Source organism: Budorcas taxicolor, chromosome 2 (assembly GCF_023091745.1).
Source record: "Budorcas taxicolor isolate Tak-1 chromosome 2, Takin1.1, whole genome shotgun sequence".
NCBI lineage: Eukaryota > Metazoa > Chordata > Mammalia > Artiodactyla > Bovidae > Budorcas > Budorcas taxicolor.
Window position 1 is genome coordinate 30,569,236 of NC_068911.1, and position 13,726 is coordinate 30,582,961.

Consider the following 13,726-nt stretch of genomic DNA (forward strand, 5'->3'; position numbering starts at 1 on the left):
GCCTCCTGAAGCTGCTCACTGGTGAAATGTCCTCTTCAGGGGTTGTTCTGTTCCCACTCAATGTGGTCCTTTGGAATAATAAAAAAATCTGGATCTTCCAGCTTCAGGGAGCAAATGCTTGCCTTCCAGCTTAGTAGTGTTGGGTAGGGGGTGGTTAAAAGCCTGGATATAAATTGATGACTCTTTGCAACCCCATGGACCCACAGCACACCAGGCTTCCCTGTCCCCCACCATCTCCTGGAGCTTGCTCAAACTCATGTCCATTGAGTTGGTGATGCCTTCCAACCATCCCATCCTCTGTTGTCCCCTTCTCTTTCCTTCAGTCTTTTCCAGCATTGTGTATATCCTGATGCTGAGATATAAATTGGGAGGGATAAATCCTTAGTTTACCTGGTGCAGAACTGTCCTAAATGATCCCTGTCCTGCCCTTTTAAAGGATGGGAGTAGGGGTGAGGTAGAGACAGGTGTCTGTGGAAATTTGACTTGGAAGAATGCCAGAGACTTGGCAATTCCTGTCTGGGATGGTCTATGGCAGTGCTTCTCAGACTTTATTAATAGACACACAGACACTTGTGATCCTGCTTTCCTAGATGTAGGATGGAGTTGAGATTCTGCATTACCTGCAAGCTCCTAGATGAACCATGCTTCCAGTCCATGGGCCACTCTTTAAGAGTATAAAGAGATGGCTCCCAAACTTGCTTGCATATTAGAATTGCTTGGAGCGCTTTTAAAAATCAGGATGCCAGGCCACACCCCTGACCAGTTAGATCAGATTCTCAAAGTGACACCTAGGAATCAGTATTTTTAAATTTTTTATAGCCAATAAGGGCTTCCTAGGTGGCGCTAGTGGTCAAGAACCCGCCTGCCAAGCAGGAGACATAAGAGACACTGTTGCGATCTCCAGGGGTCAGGAAGATCCCCTGGAGGAGGTTATGGCCACCCATTTCAGTATTCTTGCCTGGAGAATCCCATGAACAGACTAGTCTGGTGGGCTACAGTCCATGGGAGGCATACAGAGTCGGACACGACTGAAGCGACTTAGCGTGCATATACTCACAGGCGGTTCACAATGTTGTGAAAGTTTCAGGTGAACAATGAAGGGACTCAGCCTATACATACCTATGCATGTATCCATTCTCCCCCAAGCTCCCCTCTACTCCCCTCTTATCCAGGCTGCCACATAATATTGAGCAGAATTACCTGTGTTAGACAGTAGGTCCTTGGTGGTTATCCACTTAAAATAAAGCAGTGTACACGTCCATCCCAAACTCCCTAACTATCCCTTCCTCCTATCCTCCCCCCAAACCCAGGCAACATAAGTTCATTTTCTAAGTCCTTTTTTTTTTTTTAAGTCTCTGTCTGTTTTATAAGTTAATGTGTATCATTTATTTTTAGATTAGGAATCAATATTTTTGTAAAGCCTCCCGGGTAATTCCTACATTCAGTTTGAGAATCAATGGTATAGTGGTTCACAACCCTGGCTACTGCATATTACAATCACCTGGGGAGTCTAAAAGGTATCCAGGCTCAGCCCCATCTCATGGTGAATCTCTTGTGAGGTGTGTACAGTAGGGATGGACTTGAGCATTCTTATGTTTTAAAAGTTTCAGAGCTGATTATTTGCAGCCAAGGTTGGTAATCAGAGATGTAGAAGGAATCAGCCTCTGTAGTTCTTTCCCATCCTGAGATCCTGTGAATTACTTTTGCTATTATTATCGTAAGGGAGCTTATTATCACCTCTGGACTCAGATTTACATCTCTTAAGGCAACCATAGGTACATTGTTGTACAGCAGGCCCTTTATTCACCTTGCTTAACTGAAGCTTTATGCCCATTGATTTGTAACTCCCTCCCTCTGCCCTCCCTCCAGCTCCTGGCAACCATTATTCTTTTTGATTCTATAAATCTGACTACATTAGATACCTCAATAAGGAGAATCGTGCAGTATTTGTCCATCTGTGACTTATTTCACTTAGCAAATGTCCTCAAGTTTCATCCATCTTGTAGCATATTGCAGGGCCTCCTTTGTAGGTCTGCATAGTATTCCATTGTGTGTTATACAACACATATTCTCTATTGATTCATCTGCTGATGGGCATTTATGTTGTTTCCATATCTTGGCTGCTGTGACTAGTGCTGAGATAATCATGGGAATGTTAAGATCTCTTAAGGAACCTGATTTAAATTCTTTTGGATAAATACCCAGTAGTGTGATGGCTAGACCTAGGATAGTTCCAATTTTTGACTTATGCTCTTCTATTCTTTTTAAAATAGTTTTATTGCATCTCTCTCTATTTTTTTGTTTCTTTGTTTCTTGGCCATGCTGATCAGCATCACAAGATCTTAATTCCAAGACCAGGGATCGAACCCTCACCCCTGCAGTGGAAGCATGAGGTCTTAACCACTGGACCACCAGGGGAGTCCTTCTTCTAGTCTATTTTATTTCACAAGTTTGGAGTGTTCAACACCACATTCTCCCTTGTTTTGAAATATCACTTCCCCATATTGTATCTTTTTCTATAAGACATTTCTTAATGACTGCACATTACTATCATGATTCATTTAACCATTCTTCAACTCTTACTAAATACTTAGATTGCTCCTAAGTGAAAGTGAAAGTGAAGCCACTCAGTCGTGTCCACTCTTTGTGATCCCATGGACTGTAGCCCACCAGGCTCCTCCGTCCATGGGATTTTTCAGGCAAGAATACTGGAATGGGTTGCTATTTCCTTCTCCAGGAGATTTTCCTGACCCAGGAGTTGAACCCAGGTCTCCTGCATTGTAGGCAGACACTTTACCATCTGAGCTACCAGGGAACTAGATTGCTCCTAACGTAAATATAGTTTCTGTAATAAAACGTCTTAGATATAGAAGTGTAGGCTGAAAGACAGGAACATTTCTTTAGGATAATGGATTCATACTGTCAAAGTAGAGCTTCAAATTTGTAAGTCATGGTTTAATAACCAGTGCCTTGCATGCAGTAAGCATCTAATTGTTGAATGAAAGAGTAAATAAATAAACCGAGTCCTTGCATTTCCAGCATTTAGCAGGGTGCCTGGCCCATAGGACTCATTCAACAAATGTTCCTAGAATGTATAATGAGTAAACTTTGTATAAAACTATAAAACATTAAAAAAAAAAAAAAAAGCTATCCATGGCTAGGATGTGTCAGAAGGCTGACTAGAATATAATTTACTTTTGTTCTTCACAAGCAGTCAAGCCCAATTACCTAGAAATGCTTCCTAAAGTGATGGCTAACATCATAACTTGCTCTTAATAAGGTATCAGAAAATTAATTGTTCCATTTCTCAAAGACCTTTACTGTGTGATATATATATATATATATATATATATATATCCCTCCACCGTAGCAATTATCTATAATTACTAATGAAAACAGGTGTCTTCAAAGCCTTTTCAAATTGAGACATGAATGGTTCATTATCGTAGCAGGGCAACTACCAATATCCAATTTTCAATGAGATGTTGAAATCAAACATAATGCGGAGAATCAGTGGGGCACACAAAGGGAACGGCACTTCTTGGCTGCTGTTCATTAGAAGAAATTTGGTGGAGGGAGCAGAGGTTGACAGATGTTAAAATAAGAAGCGGAGTTTCTTGGGGATGTGGAGCACTGTGTGGCTGAGAGAGGCACAAGATAGCAACAATTTTTGTACAGGGGATAAAAGTCTCTTCTTTCAAAGCTTTTTCAAGGAGCAAAATTAGCTCAATCAAGCCATTGTCTCAAAGCTTACTTTCTGCATTTGTAGAGTGTCCACGAGAAAACCTCAGCTTATTAAGGCATAGAACCCCCTTTATAAATAAGATTTCAAAATTTTATGGGGAAGTGACTGAGAGAATGGATGACAAGGGAACAGCCAACTGTCTGGTGTGGGCCTGGTGGTCAAGATGTGATTCTATTCCTTTTTAATCTTGTTAAAATGTGAAGTGAAGTCACTCAGTCATGTCCGACTCTTTGCTACCCTGTGGCCTGTGGCCCACCAGGCTCCTCTGTCCATGGGATTTTTCAGGCAAGAATACTGCAGTGGATTGTCATTTCCTTCTCCAGGGGATCTTCCCAACCCAGGCATCGAACCCAGGTCTCCCACATTGCAGGCAGATGGTTTAACCTCTGAGCCACTATGTCTGTATTTATCTTTGGCTGTGCTGGGTCTTTGTTGCTATGCCAGCTCTTCTCTAGTTGCGGCAAGTGGGGACTACTCTCTAGTTGCGGTGCGAGGGCCTCTCATTGTGAGGACTTCTCTTGTTGCAGAGTACGGGCTCTAGGGCACGACGGCTTCAGTAGTTGTGGCCCACGGGCTTAGTTGCTGTGCAGCCTGTGGGATCTTGATCAGGGATCTAACCCGTGTCTCCTGCATTGGCAGGTGGATTCTTTACCACTGAGCCACTAGGGAAGCTCTTAAAGTTACTTTTAATTGGAGGATAACTGCTGTACAATGTTGTGTTGGTTTCTGCCATACAACAACAACAACGTGTAGCACCATGTGTGCAGCATGTTCGTTCACTTCAGGCGTGTCCCACTCTTTGTGACCCTATAGACTGTAGCCCTCCACGCCCCTCTGTCCATGGGGTTCGACTGGAGTGGGTTGCCATGTCCTGCTCCAGGGGATCTTCCCGACCCAGGGATCGAACCCAAGTCTCTTCTGTCTCCTGCATTGGCAGGCGGGTTCTTCACCACTAGTGCCACCTGGGAGTGCACACATATATCCCCTCCCCCTGGAGCCTCCCTTCCCACCCCTCTAGTTTATCACAGAGCACCGACAGAGCTCCCTGTGCCATTCAGCGGCTTCCCACTAGCTGTCTGTTTTACACACGGTGGTGTATACACATCAATGCTACTCTCTCAATTCGTCCCACTCTCTGCTTCCTCCACTGTGTCCACAAGTCCTTTCTCTTTATTTCTCCTTTAAAGTTTTCTTTCATTCCCAATTTCTATCAACTTGTGATAAGAGCGGTGGACCAGGTATAATACAGCATCTTATCCCCGCAGAAATTAGAACCCTCCTGCCTCTACACTTCCTGTTGCATTGCATGCTGGGAGTTATCGCTCATGAGCGTATGCATAGAGCAAGGAGTGGAAAGGAGAGAAGTTGAAAAATATCAGAACTTGGCCTGTGGCTCAGGACACAGTCTCCATGCATTGGAAGCATAGACACGTTTATTTTGGTGGATTTGCCTTCCCTGCATCCTAGTTTTAGTCGGAAATAGTGAAGAGAATCAGTATTTTCTCGAATTTTGTTCTTCGGGGATATTCTTGTAATCCAGAGAACCGGATTGTGGGATCCATCCCATTGACCATATAGCTAGCCAAATGCCCCTTGGACTTTGTGATTCCCATAGAATGCAGCCCCAGAGGCTGCTTGACTCTAAAAGCTTTCCCCAGCCTAACATGTTGGAGGAAAACTGTAGACTACCTTTCCCCTTGGGAAATCTGCAACGGAAATTGACATTTCCACAAGGAGAATCCTAGAGCAGAGAAACACGATTAACTGGGTTTATCCAGTCTTTTCTAAACCTATTTGACCACAAAACTCCTTTTATATGGAAGAACTATTAACATCCCACTCATTTTTTGTCCTGGGGAGCACATTTTAAGAAACATTGGTTTACGGTCTCTTTAATCTTTGGTTTTCCTATCAAGTTTTGAATTTTTATGTGCCTCTATGAGTCTGTTCAGGAGAAACGGAGCTGCGGAGGGCAATTTTGTTTTTGCCCATCCAACGGTCTGTTGATTTCTTCTTTCTCCCCTCTAGCTAGTGACTCTGGGGAGTTTCCAATCACAGAATCCTCCTCCTGCCTCTGGCAACCACAGGGTTGCAGGATCAAATATAAGACACCCATTGTTTATTCAGATAAACAATGAATAACTTTTTTTTTTAATTTTTATTTTTACTTAATTTTACTTTACAATACTGTATTGGTTTTGCCATACATTGACATGAATACATACATTGACATGAATAACTTTTTACTCCCTGCTTATCTCTTTATTTGCTGAATCAAGCAGCTCTACCATTAGGGTGGCTGTGCACCCAGGCTGGCCCACCTTGGACCTGCCTTCTTCCAGTTCATAATGCCTGTTCTGAGAGGTGTTATCCCACTCAAACAGGTTAATCAGAAAACATCCCCTGTGATTCTTCATTCTGTGCTGGAAGAAAATGACTTTGTGATGCATGTCACAAAGCTGAAGGAAAGGTCGGTGACTGGGTCAACCATCTCCCCCTCCATGTGGAAAAAGATATCTGTGGAAAGTAAGGATGCAGCCACCACCTACAGAGAAACAAGCCAAGAAGGGGAGGGACATGGAGTTCTTACCACTTCAGTGATGTCCCTGGATCCACTCTGGACTGCAGCTAGTCTCCTCTTCAACTTTCCAGGTACACAAGCCAACAGAGTTATCTTTTGCTTTGTTACTGTTGATATCTTTTCTTTTCCTAAGCAAATTTGAATTGCAACCAATACAGAGTATACCCGGCACTTCTCTTCTGCTGTCACAACCCTATAAATTATTTAACATTTATTTAATATCTTCTATACACCAGGGCTTGCACTAGGTGATTTCCTTTGCCCATCGCCTGGCATTTAGGCCCACTTGACTGTGACAATCAGACTCACCAAGCCAGTCCTTTCTCCCAATCCCAGCTTCCCATGCTACCCCTGTGTTGTTAAATTCTGAATTTGAATGGAGTCCTGAAGAATCAGCGTGCTTCAACACAAAACCCAGGCAAAAGGATCAAACACAATTTTGCTGCAAACCTGAGAAGGAATGGAAAGGAGGAAAGGTTCCTGTCCACAGTTTGCGTCTCACTTAGAATCCTAGGCAGCAGAGCAGCTGTTCGACATCAGTTTGAGAGTGAAGTCTTGGGATTAGAGATTCCCATTAGACCTGGTGTGTCACAAGGAATGTGAGGTCGAATCCTCCTCCTTCAACTTAAGTAAGGAAGGCAGTCACTGGTGGAAAGAGGCTGTTGGTTCTCTCAAAGACATTACTTTGGATGACTCATGGTCTTCTAATATTCTGGGACTAATAGCTGCCAAAGGCTTCACTCAACATTGCAAATTTCAAATCCTGGTGCACATACCATATTCAAAAAGATGTTCAAAAAATAAATAACACGGAAGAAATTTGTTGTTGCTGTTCAAGGGCTGATATAGCCCCGAAATTTCTCTGGCTTCCTCTCTCCTTTTCATGTAAAGCTTGTGATCCAGCTCTTGAGAATCATTAGAAATTCTCTGGGCCCTTCATGTCCTCTCAGTGCTGTGTCTCTGCACACATTGTTCCATCTTACTGGAACAGTTTTGCCATCCTGATTCTTACTGTGAAATCCAGCCCTCTTTGGACACCTGGCTCATTCATGATCTTTTCCTTCCAGTACTTTTTAAATCCACATGTGATGCTTCACCTGTTTGATTCCAGTATGTCTTGAAGTTACCCTTAGTATTGAACAGATGACACTGTAATGTAATTATTGGTACATTTCTTCACTTCAGCTCTAGATTGTGAACTCCTTTGGGGATGGAGACTGGGAATCTTTCACCTCCTTATACCCAGAATCTAGCATGGTACCTGGAAAAATAGTATTTGGGGATCAATATGCATTTTTAAAAAATAGCAATTTCTAAAATCTCTGTTTTCACTTTGAGGGCCTTTGTTGACCTTTGTGTGTCAGAGTGTAGTAGAAAGCTGTTGCTTTCTGGTATTCATTCCCCTCTTTCTACTAGCCTTAAATTTTGATAGATTCTTCAGGTACAGGGAAAGCTGACATTAACCTCTGGGTCATGTGACCTGGCCCAGCCACTAAGCACTATTCATCCTCTTGGCTCTGGTTGTTGGTTCAGAGGTGGACTTGTGACCTAAGCCAATCCAATCAGATCTTTTGCTGGAAACTGTATTGTTGTTCAGTTGCCAAGTTATGTCCAACTCTTTGTAACCCCATGAACTGCAGCACACCAGGCTCCTCCATCCTTCACTATCTCCCAGAGTTTGCTCAAACTCATATCCATTGAGTTGGTGATACCATCCAATCATCACATCTTCTGTGACCCCCTTCTCCTCTTGCCATCAATTTTTTAGAGCATCAGGACCTTTTCCAATGAGTCGGCTCATTGAATCAGGTGGCCAAAGTATTGGAGCTTCCGTTTCAGCATCAGTCTTTCCAATGAATATTTAGAATTTATTTCCTTTAGCATTGACTGGTTTGATCTCCCTCTGTCCAGGGGACTCTTAAAGAGTCTTCTTTAGCATCACAGTTCAAAAGCATCCATTCTTCAGCATTCAACCTTCTTTTATGGTCCAACTCTCCCATCCATATAGGACTACTGGAAGCTCTGGGCTGACACTAACCTCTGGATCATGTGATCTGGCCCAACTAGTCAGCAGTGTCCATCCCTTTGGCTCCAGTGGTTGGTTCAGGAATAGCCACGTGACCTGAGCCAGTCCAATCAGATCTTTGGCTGGAAATGCTGGACCACAGAAGCTCTTTTTTTTTTCCCCCCCCCAAAATTCTGCCTTGTGTAGATGCTAAGTCTTAGACTCCTGAAGATATTTTGCTACTGTGTGAGGACACAGCTAAGAGAACTGCAGAGAAATTGATTTGCAAAACTAAAAACCTAATGATATTTTTAATCTCTGGAGCCATCCGTATTGGAAATCTACCCTCACTCTGGACTTTTCTGCTGTGCAAGTCAGTAAATTCTCTGTCTTGCACATTTTAAAGCCAACATGAGTTTAGTTTTTCATTATTTGCAACACAAAGCCCAATACTTAAGTCTTAACTGGTACTCAGAGCCTCTTTCTTCCCTGTGAACTTATTCCAGTGAGGGCTATTGCTTAAGATTAAGTCGGTCATCCCAATTGGTGTGACTGACTTTAGCTGAAGGTATAGGCTGTTTGGAGCTTCTGGGAATACCCTCCTCCTTTTCTGTAATCCACTTTGTCAGTGTTTATTGAACACTGCTCTGTTGCAAGCACTGGGCCAGATGCTCTGTGATATCCCAATAAGAGCAAAGATTCCATCTGCAAGGTGCTGGCAGTCTAGTGAACCTGAAGGCACCCTGAACCATGGCTGAAGAAATACATGCTTTAATTGAAACCTATGCTTTATCATATATAAAGCAGATAGCCAGTGGGAATTTGCTGTATGATGCAGGGAGCTCATACCCAGTGCTCTGTGATAAATAGAGGGGTGGGATGGGGTAGGGGTTGGGAGGGACATTCACAAGTGAGGAGACATATGTATACCCATGGCTGATTCATGTCAGTGTATAGCAGAAACCAACACAACATTGTAAAGCAGTTGTCCTCTGATTAAAAATAAATTAAAAAGAGAAATACATGCTTACTTCTCCCCCAGTTTGCTTTGTGATCTTGTGCTGATCACCATCCTTCCCTGCACTTGAGCTTCTCATCTATAATGTGAGTGCATTGGTTGATAACTCTCTAAAATCCTCTCCAGCCTTAACATGCCACTCTCTAAATACATTTGATGTTGTGTCTGCTCAAAATAGAGCTTCAGGCTTATGTACCCAGCCAATATTTGTCAAGAGTCTATTATGTTCTAGGTGCTGGAGACACAGCAGTGAACACAACAGACAAAATCACCTGATCTCTTAGAGTTTACATTCTGGTGGGAGAAACAGATAATAGAGAAACACCTAAGTGAGATACAGTGGTTGTTTGGTCACTAAGTTTGTCCCACTCTTTGAAATCCCAGGGACTGTAGCCTACCAGGCTCCACTGCCCAGGGGATTTCCAAGGCAGGAATACTGGAGTGGGTTGCCACTTCTTTCTCCAGAGGATCTTCCTGACCTGGGGATCAAACCCACGTCTCCTGCTTGGCAGGCAGATTCTTTACCACTAAGCCACCTGGGAAGCCCAAGATGGGGAGTAGACCCTCATTATTCATGGAATAAGTATTTGTGAATTTGCCTACTTGCTAAAATGTCTTTGTAACCCCCAAACCAATACTTAAGGCACTTAGCATGGTCATTGAGTGACAAGTGGGAAGTGGTGAAAAAAACTGAGTCACTTAATGTGCAAAATTCCAAACTGAGGTCAAACAAGGTGATGCCTTCTCCTTGTTGTAAACAAACTCCTTGTGGCACAAAACTTTTAGTGCCAAGTTTTAAATTTCTGTCTTTTTATGAGTGATTTTAAATAGCCCAGATATATAGTTCTGAAGTGCTGTCTAGTCTTCCTAAGTGCAAGAGAGCTGTATGAGCCTTACAGAGAAAATATATGCTTCATTCAGGCATGAATTATAATGTGTGTTGGTTGTGAGTTCAATATTAATGAAACCATGTATATTAAATAAGGTGCCTTTAAACAAAAACACAAAGAACAAGGTCATAAATTGATGGGTTGAAAAAATGGGATGACCAGAGCCTTGCAGGAAACTGAGTTTTATGCTACCTCCAGGAGCAAATGGCTCGGTGTTTGCTTATTCACAGTTCACATCCACTTCATGGAAAATCACTACCTGCAATAATAAGGAGCAACTGGATACCATGTGAATTTGCAGTAAGAGCTGTGGAGGAAAGCAAAGCGTGGATGCAGGAAAAAGGAGCCCATGTCTTTAAAGGGTGCCAAGAAAGTGTTTTTCAAGCAGAAAGAATGGCGAGAGTGAGAACTCTGTGGTGGAAATGTGCTTCACGTGTTGGAGGGGTAGTCTGCTGGCTGGTGTGGCTGGAGAGGATTGAGACCCAAGACAGCGGAGGGAGATGAAGATGAGAAGGTAGCAGAGGCCGCACCATGGAGGGCTTTGGGGCTATTGCAAGGACTCTGATGCCTTCTGAACCGCATGGGATAGCATTGGCGAGTTTTGATGGAGAAGGGAAATGATCTGAATTCATGTTTTGTTTTGTTTTGACTGCACTGGGTCTTCATTGCAGCACTTGGGCGTCGCGTCTCTTGTTGCGGCGCGAGGGTTTAGTTGCCCCAAGGTATGTGGAATCTTAGTTCTCTGACCAGGGATCGAACCTGTGTCCTTTGCATTGGAGGGCGGATTCTTAACCACTGGACCACCAGGGAAATTTCGATCGGAGTTCGTTTTAATGGGGTCTGTCTGGCTGCGGCATTGAGAACAGACTGAAGCAGGTCAAGGCAGAAGACAGCAGGCCAGCCAGGAGGCAGTTACAGTGACCTGGGTGAGGGTGGAGAGTGAATCTTGAATGACACACCTGCACAATCTCCGTTAGCCTCCTAACAGAGCAAAGGTTGCCGGGAGTCTGAGAAGCTGGCTCTTATTGCAAAAGTCCTTGAACTTGAGCAATAAATTATCCTCAAAGTTTCATTAGCTCACCTTGGCATGGTTCTCTCCTCGGACACCCTGTGCCACGGCTCCTCTTGAGAAGTGGCTATAAATAACCTACGATTCTGCTCTCATCAGGGAAACAGGACCTGGAGTCGCTTTCCGGACACGTTCATAACCACCCTCTCCTCACTCCCAAATTAATCTCGTTATGAGGCTGCCTTGCCCCGGGTATCTCCTAATCATCATTTAACCCCAGGACTCAGCCATCCTACAGCACCAGGCCGTGTCTCTTCTTAGTGGCCTCAGAGGAGCACTAGATCCATTGAAGTTCCAGCCAAGTATCTTTTCCAGACAAATGCATCGCATTGCAATAGAGGAAGTGTGGTTTTGATCTAATTAACTGAATTCTTCTTTATAGCTGCTCTGTGATAACCTGTACAGAGGAGCCTGAGAGGCTACAGTCCATGGTGTTGCAAAAGAGTCCAGCACCATTTAGGCACTAAACAACAACAATGATAACCCATACTTTGGGGCAAATTTGGGGCACAATTAAAGATTCAAGAAGAATGCAAGGGATTTGAATTCAATTTTTATTAACTTGGGCTTCTCTGGTGGCTTAGGTGGTAAAGAATCTGCCTGCAATGCAGAAGATCTGGGTTTAATCCCTGGGTCAGGAAGATCCCCTGGAGAACGGAATGGCTACCCACCCTCTTCTTGCCTGGAGACCCCCATGAACAGAGAAGCCTGGCGGGCTACAGTCCATGGAGTCAGAGTCTCACACGACTGAATGACTAACACTTTATTAACTCTCTAAGACCAATATATGGGAGGAAGGAAAAGGGAGCTGACATTTGTTGAGGGTGACCTCTGTGCATTCATTTATTCCTTCATTTAATATTTATGAACACCTACTATGTGCCAGTCATTGTTCTAGGGGCTGGGGATAGAGCAGAGAGCCAGGACCCATGTTAATCAATGAAGTGAGAAGCAGAACAAAACGATGCACTAATTCAGAGCATGAACTGGAGCTGGACTGTGTCCCCACCCAAACTCTGGTTGTGTGACCTCGTGTGATTTCATCTCTACCCCATAGCTCACTTGCATCGTCTGTAAACCAGGAGATAATAAAAATACCTGGATCTCAGCTCATTAAATTAAGTGAATTCATGTTCAGTGTATTTAGTATCAGTCTGATTGAGTCTGCTTGGTAAGTGCTTGAGAGTACACGAGTCCTGAAGGAGGAGTTTAGGGAAATCTGAGAGTGGAAACCAGGCCAGCCTCATCTCAGTAGGCTCTGTGTTCAGAGCTTTGCTAAGCTCATCTGCATCTCCACATAGTCTCAAGCAGTCAGCCACCCTTCTTTGTCACAAACAGGGAACCTGAGAATCAGGACTAGGAAGCTGTCTGCCGCTGAGCACCCAGCATCTGTGTGGCAGGGTGGAATCGAGCCTGCGTATGCTTGATTCCGGAGTCCTTCCCCAGGCTGAACTTCACTGTGGGCTGAGAGTTGAGAGCTGTTCAGTCACTCAGTTGTGCCCGGCTCTTTGCAACCCCATAGACTGCAGCCTGCCAGGTTTTCCTGTCCTTCTTCATCTCATGGAGTTTGCTCAAACTCATGTCCATTGAGTCGGTGATGCCATCCAACCATCTCATCCTGTTGCCCCCTTCTCCTCCTGCCTTCAGTCTTTCCCAGCACCAGGGTCTTTTCCAATGAGTAGGCTCTTTGCATCAGGTGGACAAAGATTGGAGCTTCAGCATCAGTCCTTCCAATGAATATGCAGGGTTGATTTCCTTTAGGATTGACTGCTCTGATCTCCTTGTTGTCCAAAGAACTCTCAAAAGTCTTCTCCAATACCACAATTTGATAACATCAGTTCTTCAGTGTTCAGCCTTCTTTATGGCTCAGCTCTCACATCCATACATAACTACTGGGAAAACCATAGCTTTGACTCGACAGACCTTTGTCAGCAAAATATGCCGTCTAGGTTTGTCATAGCTTTTCTTCCAAGGAGCAAGCGTCTTTTAATTTCATGGCTTCAGTCACCATCTGCAGTGATTTTGGAGCCCAAGAAAATAAAATTTGTCACTGTTTCCATTGTTTCCCCGTAGAGAGTTATTTTACTCCTAAATACAAAACACCCTGCCCCTTCCCTCCAGCTAAGTAGCACAGGGGACCAGGGTCTCTGGGAAGAGGACATAGATTAGTCCAGCACTCCTTTTGTGCTGCTGCTGCTGCTGCTGCTAAGTCGCTTCAGTTGTGTCCGACTGTGCGACCTCACAGACGGCAGCCCACCAGGCTCCCCCGTCCCTGGGATTCTCCAGGCAAGAACACTGGTTGGGTTGCCATGTCCTCCTCCAATGCATGAAAGTGAAAAGTGAAAGTGAAGTTGCTCAGTCATGTCCGACTCTTCGCGACCCCATGGACTGCAGCCTACCAGGCTCCTCTGTCCATGG